We start from the raw sequence: 10,969 nt of genomic DNA, 5'->3' as shown, positions 1-10,969 counted from the left end.
TAAATTTTTATAATTATTAATGATGATTAAATATATATTTGTTCATTTATTTATAAATTGCTTATTTATATTTTAAGACTTTTTTTATTAGAGATGATTAAATATAAATATATTTATGATGATTAAATATAGATTTGTTTTATTTATAAATTGTTTATTTAAATTATTTGTCATTTGATTAAATATGCATTATGTATTTATGAAGATTAAATATGGTTATTTATTTTTATTTTTATTTATTGTAAATGTATATTTTATTTCTATAATGTTTTTGATGATTAAATATAAATCTATTCATGATGATTTATTTGACCTACTTTTTTTATTTTTAAATAGTTTTTCAATTTTATTATTTATGATTGTTAAATGTACATATACATTTATTTATAATTTTTTCTTTTATTAATGATGATTCAATAGATATACTCCACCCTATATAGGTTTATCTGCCGCACACCGTTGATTATGAGTGAGTCTCTGAGATTGTGTGTGTGTGTGTGTGTGTGTGTGTGTGTGTGTTTGTGTTCGCCTGCAGCATGAGGCCCAATATCTTCGTGGGAGTCAGCGAAGGCTCGGCCCAGTACAGGAAGTGGTATTTTGAGCTGGTGATTGATCATGTGGATCACTTCCTGACAGCCGAGCCGTCGCACCTGCGGGTGGGCTGGGCGTCCACTAAAGGTTACGCTCCCTACCCGGGCGGCGGAGAGGGCTGGGGGGGCAACGGCGTCGGGGACGATCTCTACTCCTACGGCTTCGATGGACTGCACCTGTGGTCAGGTACGATAGCACTGCACTCCCTACATAGACAGCTGACTTCTGAGGCAGCACACTGATGGCTCGTTTCCACCAAGCGGTGCGATTCGGGACGGCACACCCTGTCATACTTAATAAAATAGGCTGTAGTTCCTAATAAGGTGTAATATCTCATTTGTATTCCCTACCACTAGATGGCAGACTTGTAGTACTTCGATTCTAGACCAAAATTACGTCACGTTCCTATTCAAAGTGTTCGAGGAAAGAGCAGAGCAAGTGAACTATCGTATCACTGATGCGGAAGCAGTTCAGTTCATAGCGTTTGTGAAGAAAATTGCCAAATGGCTTATAAAAAGTTGTACCGTGAGGATGTGTTGCAAATGTTATTCGCCGATTCTGACTCTGAAGGGGAATATTTGCCTTTTGGAAATGACGATCGGTCGTCTAATGATCGCGCTTCTCGCGGTACGTCTTTGCAGCGCAATGGTGCCGCCGTGCAAGGCGAGAGTGTTCACGAAGCACAAACAAGTGATCATTTTGACCCTTTACCCAACGGGGATGGGGGTGGCAGGGGTGGACGTGGTCGTAGTGTCCATAGGAGAGCTGTTGCTAGAGGTAGAGGCATCAGGGGTAGGAGAAATAGGGCTGGAAGTAGCACTAGCTTTTTGGATCCAGTCAGAGCGGCTCTGGATCCAGTGCCCCAAAGAGGTGGGAGTGTCCACGGTACACGGTGCAGTCAGTGTGGGGTAGGTCTGTGCGCTGTGCCATGCAAGGAGAGGTACCATACTCTCAAGAACTATAAACTGTGTCACCTAGATACCTGATTGGGCAGATAGCTGGTCAACTGATCAAAAAATAGGCACATGCATTTTACTATGGCACAGTAATATAGTAATAATTTACTACTTTCTCCTGTTTATTGTTGGTTTCCTTTTTTCTGATCATAGGATAAAAAGAAAAAACATGCAAATAAGTTCAAACATCCATTCAATATCTATTATTTCCTGAATATTACTGATGAACTGATCAAAAAGTAGGCTACTGTTCACATGCGTTTTACTACTATATAGTATAGTAATATAGTAATAATTTAGTACTTTCTCCTGTTTATTGTTGGTTTCCTTTTTTCTGATCATAGGATAAAAAGAAAAAACATGCAAATAAGTTCAAACATCAATTCAATATCTACTATTTCCTGAATATGATCACATTCAAGATGGCCGCCCCCGATGATGTCATAATATGCAAATTAGACGAGTATATTTACACCCCACATAAACTTTCGGTCATGCCCAACATTTTTCTAATTTACAGTAGATCTCTATCTTTAAGCCCTTTCAAGCCACAAGCTTTTGAAATCTTGATGTCAAAATCCAGCATTTTTCCAAAAAAATCCCTGGCGCCTAAAGGGTTAATAAAGCATTAACGCAAATTCATTTTAACGGCACTAATTTTATTAACGCGCGATTAATGCAGCGCATTTTCTGTTTCAGGGTTTCCGCAGGTCCTTAAAAAGTCTTAATAGGTCTTAAATTTAGTTGTATCATATTTAAGGCCATAAAAAGTACAAGAAAGTCTTAATTATGATTTCAGGAGGTCTTAAATTTTTGGGATGGAAAAAACAGAATTGCGATATGGTTGAATGCGACGATTAAACTTCAGAAGGCTGTGATTTCGTTGAATAAATATGAGCGCTGCAAGTTTCAGAGTCAGCTGCTGCACTGTTTTGTGTACAGTCGGAGAAACCGCTTTATTCTTGCCGTTCCGACAGCGCCACCTGCTGGCAGAGAATGAATGTGCATTTGCAATAAACCCATCTGCTGTTTCTGTTCAGACCGATGTGAAAATCAACCCATGTTTTTATGCAGCAAACACAGAGTTGTAAATGTGAACTGGTGGATTGATAAGAAGATAATGCATTATAAAAATCTAAACAATTAAGCCAGTAAAATATATTTATATGTTATTTAATTAATATAATAATTAATTGATAATAATTGTTTAATATAAGAATTGATACTTTTGACTTTTGATTCAATTTCTTAAAAATTGTTTTAAAAACTTTGGTTTTGTGAAAACCTGTATCTGAATTCTTTATGCTCTGTTGAGTATGGTTTCACTAATAATAAACATAATACATTTGCATAAAGCATCCGTATTTGTCTATGCCCATGTTAGAGTATTAAAAACTTGAAAAGTATTCATTTAAGGTACATTTAGAACAGATAAAAAAGTGTTGAATAAATATGAGCGCTGCAGGTTTCAGAGTCAGCTGCTGCACTGTTTTGTGTACAGTCGGAGAAACCGCTTTATTCTTGCCGTTCCGACAGCGCCACCTGCTGGCAGAGAATGAATGTGCATTTGCAATAAACCCATCTGCTGTTTCTGTTCAGACCGATGTGAAAATCAACCCATGTTTTTATACAGCGCAAACACAGAGTTGTAAAAGTGAACTGGTGGATTGATAAGAAGATAATGCATTATAAAAATCTAAACAATTAAGCCAGTAAAATATATTTATATGTTATTTAATTAATATAATAATTAATTGATAATAATTGTTTAATATAAGAATTGATACTTTTGACTTTTGATTCAATTTCTTAAAAATTGTTTTAAAAACTTTGGTTTTGTGAAAACCTGTATCTGAATTCTTTATGCTCTGTTGAGTATGGTTTCACTAATAATTAACATACATTTGTATAAAGCATCCATATTGGTCCACGTCCATAAGGGTTGGGCAATGTCTACCAAATTGGCATCCGATGATGTCTACAGTGAAACATCGTGATGGACGATGGCATTGGGGGGGTACATGAAAGTTCACTTACCACATACACAGAGTAAGGAGAGATGACTGATAGGACAATGGCGAATGATTTGCAGATACTAAGCACCACTGACAAATATATCTGAATTCTTTATGCTCTGTTGAGTATGGTTTCACTAATAATAAACATAATACATTTGCATAAAGCATCCGTATTTGTCCATGCCCATGTTAGAGTATTAAAAACTTGAAAAGTATTCATTTAAGGTACATTTAGAACAGATAAAAAAGTGCAATTAAGTTGCGATTAATCACGAGTTAACTCATGGCAGTCATGCGATTAATCGTGATTAAAAAATGTAATCAATTGACAGCCCTATTCAAATTTAATTTAATTTAAATTAATTAGATTTTTTTTTTCAATAAAATTATTTAAATTCAAATATTGACTGATTATTTAAATTAATTTGTTTAAAAAAATATTGGGCGATTGTTTAAATAATTTAAATTAATATAACATTTAAATAAAAGTTAAATAATTTAATTTTATTTCAATTATTTAAATGAAAATATTGGGTGATTATTTTAATAATTTAAATTAAAATACAATTAAAGTAAGTTCAAATTAAATTTAAATTTGTTGGTATTTAATGCATTATTTGTAATCATTATTTCTACAGCTATTTTATTGCTTTTTGCCCTTCTCTGTGATGCTTTTGTGATGTTTATTTGCATTTTGGCCGATTTGCATCAGGACGGAGCCCATGATGCCTTAAAGTGCCGCTCCCTGTGTTTCCCTGCAGTTTGCTGATGTGTGTTGTATCTGTGTCTGGTCCTGATGCAGGACGCATCCCGAGGACGGTGGCGTCTATGAAGCAACATCTGCTGGCGTCTGATGACGTGGTGAGCTGCTGCATGGATCTGAACGCTCCCAGCATCTCCTTCAGGATCAACGGGCAGCCGGTGCAGGGCATGTTCGAGAACTTCAACATCGACGAGCTCTTCTTCCCCGTCGTCAGCTTCTCCGCCGGCGTCAAGTACGTCAGACTCGAGCGTGTGCTGTGCGTGAGTCACTGATGGACGATGGGTCTCACGTCTCTCCTGTCGTCTCAGGGTGCGCTTCCTGTTGGGCGGTCGTCACGGAGACTTCAAGTTCCTGCCGCCGTCGGGTTACGCGCCATGTTACGAGGCTCTGCTGCCCAAAGAGAAGATGAGGGTCGAGCCGGTCAAAGAATACAAGAGAGACGCGGACGGAGTGAGAGACTTACTGGGAAACACACACTTCATGTCACAGACCTCCTTCATACCCAAACCTGTGGACACGTCTCAGGTACACACACACACACACTCTCTCTCACACACACACACACACACACACACACTCTCTCTCACACACACACACACTCTCTCTCACACACACACACACACACACACATGATCTGATATTTACAGATTGAATTAAGTGATTTAGAGATTGAATTACTTGAATTACATGTCACACTTTAATGTTTCAGATCATCAAACAAATTTAAATATTACACAAAGATAATGCAAGTAAATACAAAACAGTTGTTGCTGCAAAGCGTGGCACAACCAGTTATTAGATTTAGGGGGCAATTACTTTTTCACGTAGGGCCAGGCAGGTTTGGACAGCTTTTTTCCCTTAATAAAATAAATAATCATTTAAAAACTGCATTTTGTATTTACTTGCATTATCTTTGTGTAATATTAAAATTAGTTTGATGATCTGAATCTTTTAAGTGTGACAGATATGCAAAAAATAAAAAAAACAGGAAGAGGGCAAAAACCTTTTCACACCACTGTATATATATAGGTCAGTGGCCCTTGGCTTGGTATTGTTGACAGAATTCGGGCCCTCGGCGAAAACTAATTGAGGAACCCTGCTTTAAAATGAATGAAAATGACAAGTCACCCATAGAGTGTTGACCCAGTGTCCAGTCTCTGATGGTGGTGTGTTTGTGCGTGTCAGATCGGGATGCCTCCTCATCTGGAGAAGGTTCGAGATCGTCTGGCGGAGAACATCCATGAGCTCTGGGGAATGAACAAGATCGAGCTGGGCTGGTGCTATGGGAAGGTATCGCTCCGACAGTCACACAAACACACGCTGATTTCAAGAAGTTGTGTATCACGTGACCTGTGCTCGTCGTTTGTTGAGTGCATCATTTTGCTTTCTCTTTTATAATTTGCTCTTCAATTAAAACAGAGGGTAAGTGACTTACAACCATCCTCCTGTCATTGTGCCGTCCAGATCAGACCCGTCATGCTCATGTAGTGTCATCGATGTGATTGATTTACTCAGTAATAATTAAACACATTCGTTTCCTCTCTGGAAATCTCAGATTCGTCTCAGGTGTCTTTAACCCTCATAATGCATTCAGTAACTATTTATTTTATAAAACAGTCATAACTTAATGTTTTTCAACTAAAACTATTTTGTATCTTATAGGCAGCTTCTCATTAATGAGCGAATGTGAACAAATGTTAAAATTTTGAATGTTACTGTGTTATTACTGCATTTACCCCTTTATTAATTTAACAATTGGTAAGTTCTCTAAAATTTTAAATGTCACAATATATATTTAAAATGTTAAATTATGCTCTCTCTGTCTATATTTAATTATATTTTTATTTTTAATTATATATATATATATATATACATATTATATTTCATACAATGATATACAATGATATGTGTATTTAATTATATTTTTATAATTTTTATTTAATTTTATTGATATTTACATATTACAGTTTTTTCTGTATTTCTGATCAAATAAATGCAGCCTTGATGAACAGAAGAGACTTCTTTAAAAAAAACTTTACAAATCTTTCTGATCCCAAACCTTTGAACAGAAGAGTATTTATATATATATATACATATATAATTTATGGAAAATTTTTCTTTGAGTATATCATTGTATGAAATTTATAAGAACATATATTCTCAAGAATTATCATTATTAACCTCATTAGAATTAATTTAATTTAATTCCTATGAATCATGAACTCATGATTGCTCAAAAAAAGTCCAAATATATGAAATCTGCATATTTATTTCTAACAAAACAACATCAATATTACTCAAATTTGTTTAAAAAAATAAAAATTCTTGCATAAACTTTCACTTTCAGATGAAAAAAGTGAGCAGTTTTTTTAATGCTGCAATAGTTTATCAATAAATGACATATTCATGTTCATCAACAAAATTCAGCCCAAAAGTGTGTGAGACATGGAGAAAAGGCTAAATATGTTATAGCAAAGTATATGTTTTTGGCACTAATTTAACTCCATAGATAATTTTACGGAAAGTATTTTTGACACTAATGGTGCTCCATACATGCATGGGTCAAAATGACCCGAACACAACATATATAATTTATGGAAAATTTTTCTTTGAGTATATCATTGTATGAAATTTATAAGAACATATATTCTCAAGAATTATCATTATTAACCTCATTAGAATTAATTTAATTTAATTCCTATGAATCATGAACTCATGATTGCTCAAAAAAAGTCCAAATATATGAAATCTGCATATTTATTTCTAACAAAACAACATCAATATTACTCAAATTTGTTTAAAAAAATAAAAATTCTTGCATAAACTTTCACTTTCAGATGAAAAAAGTGAGCAGTTTTTTTAATGCTGCAATAGTTTATCAATAAATGACATATTCATGTTCATCAACAAAATTCAGCCCAAAAGTGTGTGAGACATGGAGAAAAGGCTAAATATGTTATAGCAAAGTATATGTTTTTGGCACTAATTTAACTCCATAGATAATTTTACGGAAAGTATTTTTGACACTAATGGTGCTCCATACATGCATGGGTCAAAATGACCCGAACACAAAATGTTTGTTTAAATGGTTATATCTCTTAAAAAAGAATTGTAAAAAATCTGAAAAAATAAATTGTGTATTTTTAGGCTCGTAAAACATTGTCTCTTCTGGGTCCGAATGAGCTGAATGCGTTATGAGGGCTAGACGTGTTTCGGGCCCTTAAAGACACAGCTGAATGTGTTTGTCTTGTTTTTATGATAAGCTCAGTCATCGATTCTCCCTCATCTTCATCTCTGGTCTGTAAATGAGCAGGAGTTTCACTCTGAGGGCCGTTTGGCATGAGCTGCTGATCTCAGAGTTTAATGTGTGTTTAACGAGCGCTCGTTAGCGGACGCCTGACCCCGAGCTCCAGCTCTGCTTTAAATCGCTGATGCTCGATATCCACGACTCTTCTTTCGTCTGATCTTAATCTCTCAGAGTCATTTTGCAGTCACTGGGTCATTCGTTGGAATGATTATTGGTTCTGTAACAAACTGTAAACCTGTAAAACTTGAATGAACTTGTGTAAAAGATCTAATCTAATATGAGACGGAAGGATAAGAGCTTTCAGACGGTGTTTATGCCTCGATGCATCTTTAATATGAGTGACGGGAAAAGAGTTCAACTAGAGGCGTTTCATGCAACTCAAGAGACTGAACCAGAGCGCATCAAATTCTAAACTATTTAGTTATTTATTTACGTATATCTTATTCTGTGTATTAATAATGTAATGCAATTCTCCAATTACAAATAGTTTCACGCCACTTGAGAGACTGAACCAGACCACGTTAATTTTGTACAATTTATTTACTTATTTTGTTACTTATTTAAATATTAATTATATTTTCATATTTTTTTATTTATTCATTTATTTACTAGTTTACATATTTATTTACTTACGTATATCATATTCTATGTAGTCTGTACTCTTATTACTTTAGGTTTTGTATTGTTTTTAACGGTGCTATATAAATAAATTTAATATTTAATTCTCAATTATTACAAAGTGTTTCATGCACCTCAAGAGAGCGAACCAGAATGCTTTAATGTTTTTAATGCAACATTTCTGTTTATAACGTTTTTTCTCTTTGATACAAACTAGAAATAATTTGTTTTTTCAGGAAAAATTTAATTTCTGATTAATTGTGCTTTACACAATACAGATTCTTTCAAAGCAGGGTTATTATAGTGCGCTAAAACTAGAACCGTAAAACAAATTTTGTCACTTGAAATTAAATAAAATGTAAATAAAATTAAATAAACTTTAACTGAAATAAATATAATTAAAAATATATAAATAAATAAAATAAAAAATAATAAAAACTTAATTTCAGCTAGTTGCCAATGCAACATTTTGCATTTTTATTTAGTTTAACTTGATGTATTAAAATAACTAAATCTAAAACTGAAATAAAAATAAATAAAAACTGTATAGACATTTTAAAAAAAGCAAAAACTAATAAAAAACACAATCTTAAACTAAAATTAAAGTGAAAACAAAAAATAAAATATTAAATATTTATAATAAAAAAATTAAAATAAATATATATATATATAAAAAATATAATAAATAATTTATAATTTTTATTTAAAATAAAAATGCAACATATTAATATAAAAGTATAATAGTATCTCAATAATACCCTGTTTCAAACCAGCTTTACATTAATGAACAAGAAAATATCCTTGTTAATTTGTCATTTATGAGATTTAACATCAGATCAATTCAGTCGTCATGTGGCGCAGTATTAGTTTCTCAGATCAGTCTCATGTAAACTATGCTGCATGTGTGTGTGTTTGTTTCTGGTTGATGAAAATCCTCATCAGCTCTAGCGAAGCTCTCAGAAACTCTGGTGACGTTCCCGCAGTGCTTCTGATAGCTGTGTAGTGAGCGTGTGTCCTCATCTGCTCCGTATGTTCCCGTGTGCTCGTCTGAATCACGCGTGTTCGTTCTCAGATCAGAGAGGATAACAAGCGGCAGCACCCGTGTCTGGTGGATTTCTCCAAACTGCCAGAAACCGAGAGGAACTACAACCTGCAGATGTCCACCGAAACACTCAAGTGAGAGCCGCGGCACGCTTCAGGATCAAACATGCTTTGAAAAAAGACATGCGTTTTTTGTCATTTGGACTGTTTTTATCTAATTATACATGCAATGTGTCAATTAATCAAGCTTATTAATCGCACATCAATTGTGGCTGAGAAATTACCCACAAAACACACACCACCAGTCATAAGGTTTTGGACAGTAAGATTTTTAATGTGTTTTAAAGAATTCTCTTCTGAATAAAGCAGTAAAATTGTGAAATATTTTTACTGTTTAAATCAGCTGTTCTCTATGTGAGTATCTGATCCGCAGCTGTATTTTCAGCATCATTCCTCCAGTCTTCAGCGTCACATGATCTTCAGAAATCAGTATAATATGCTGATCTGCTGCTCGAGAAACATTTCTGATTATTATTATTATTATTAATAATATTTAAAACAGTTAAGTAAATTTTTTCAGGATTCTTTGATGAATAGAAAGATGCAAAGATCAGCATTTCTCTGAAATAAAAAGCTTTTGTAACATTATACACTCTAGCATTCAAAAGCTTCGAGTCAGTGTATTTTTTATTTTTTGGGGAAAGAAATTATATAAATTAATACTTTCATTTAGCAAGGATGCTTTACATTGATCAAAAGTGATGATAAAGACATTTATAATGTTACAAAAGTTTTTTATTTCAGATAAATGCTGTTCTTCTGAGCTTTCTATTCATCAAAGAAACCTGAAAAAATTCTACTAAACTGTGTTCAACATTGATAATAATCAGAAATGTTTCTCGAGCAGCAGAGCAGCATATTATACTGATTTCTGAAGATCATGTGACACTGAAGACTGGATGAATGATGCTGAAAATACAGCTGCGCATCACAGAAATACATTACACTTTAACAGATATTCACACAGAAAACAGCTGTTTTAAACAGTAATAATATTTCACAATTTTACTGCTTTTGCTGTATTTTGGAACAAATAAATGCAGACTTGATGAACAGAAGAGACTTCTTTAAAACACATTAAATATCTCACTGTTCAAAACCTTTGACTCTCGTGTAATTTAAAGCCATCATTGTGTTAAATGAGAAAAGCATGAAATAGAAATCACAAAAAGTAGCTTTAGAATTTTTTTTTTCCTTTTTTCCTTTTCTTTTTTTAATTTAAATTTTTTGGGTGAACTATAACTTTTTAGTTAGTTTTTATTAATATGGATGTTTTGTTTTAATTTCAGATTTTTTATTATTATTTATTATTGAAATTATACTCTAAATTAGAAACTCAAGCTACCAGTAGTCAAGTCATTGAATCGTTCGTTCAATCATTCGATTCGTTCAAATGGCTGATTGATTCAGGAATGAAGTAAATGATTGAATCATTGAGTCACTGGTTCACCCGATTCGTTCAAAGCGCAGATTCATTCAGAAATAGTGTGTGTTGGAGCCACACAACAGTTCTGCTTCGGCTTTAAAGGGGTCATATGATGCTTTTTTAAAGATCATTATTTTGTGTATTTGGTGTAACAGAATATGTTGACATGCTTTAATGTTCAAAAAACAC

The 10,969-nt window shown here is 33.7% G+C and overlaps 1 pseudogene; it reads left to right on the top strand.

Annotated features, from left to right (window-relative positions):
* The window catches only part of LOC107567341 (ryanodine receptor 3-like), a 151,036-nt pseudogene that overhangs the window by 41,134 nt on the left and 98,933 nt on the right, over window positions 1-10,969 (top strand).

The sequence above is a fragment of the Sinocyclocheilus grahami genome, unplaced genomic scaffold (genome assembly GCF_001515645.1).
Source record: "Sinocyclocheilus grahami isolate Dianchi unplaced genomic scaffold, SAMN03320097.WGS_v1.1 scaffold1149.1, whole genome shotgun sequence".
Taxonomy (NCBI): domain Eukaryota; kingdom Metazoa; phylum Chordata; class Actinopteri; order Cypriniformes; family Cyprinidae; genus Sinocyclocheilus; species Sinocyclocheilus grahami.
Note: the sequence above shows the minus strand (reverse complement) of the source record. Positions and strands in the feature narration are given on the sequence as shown.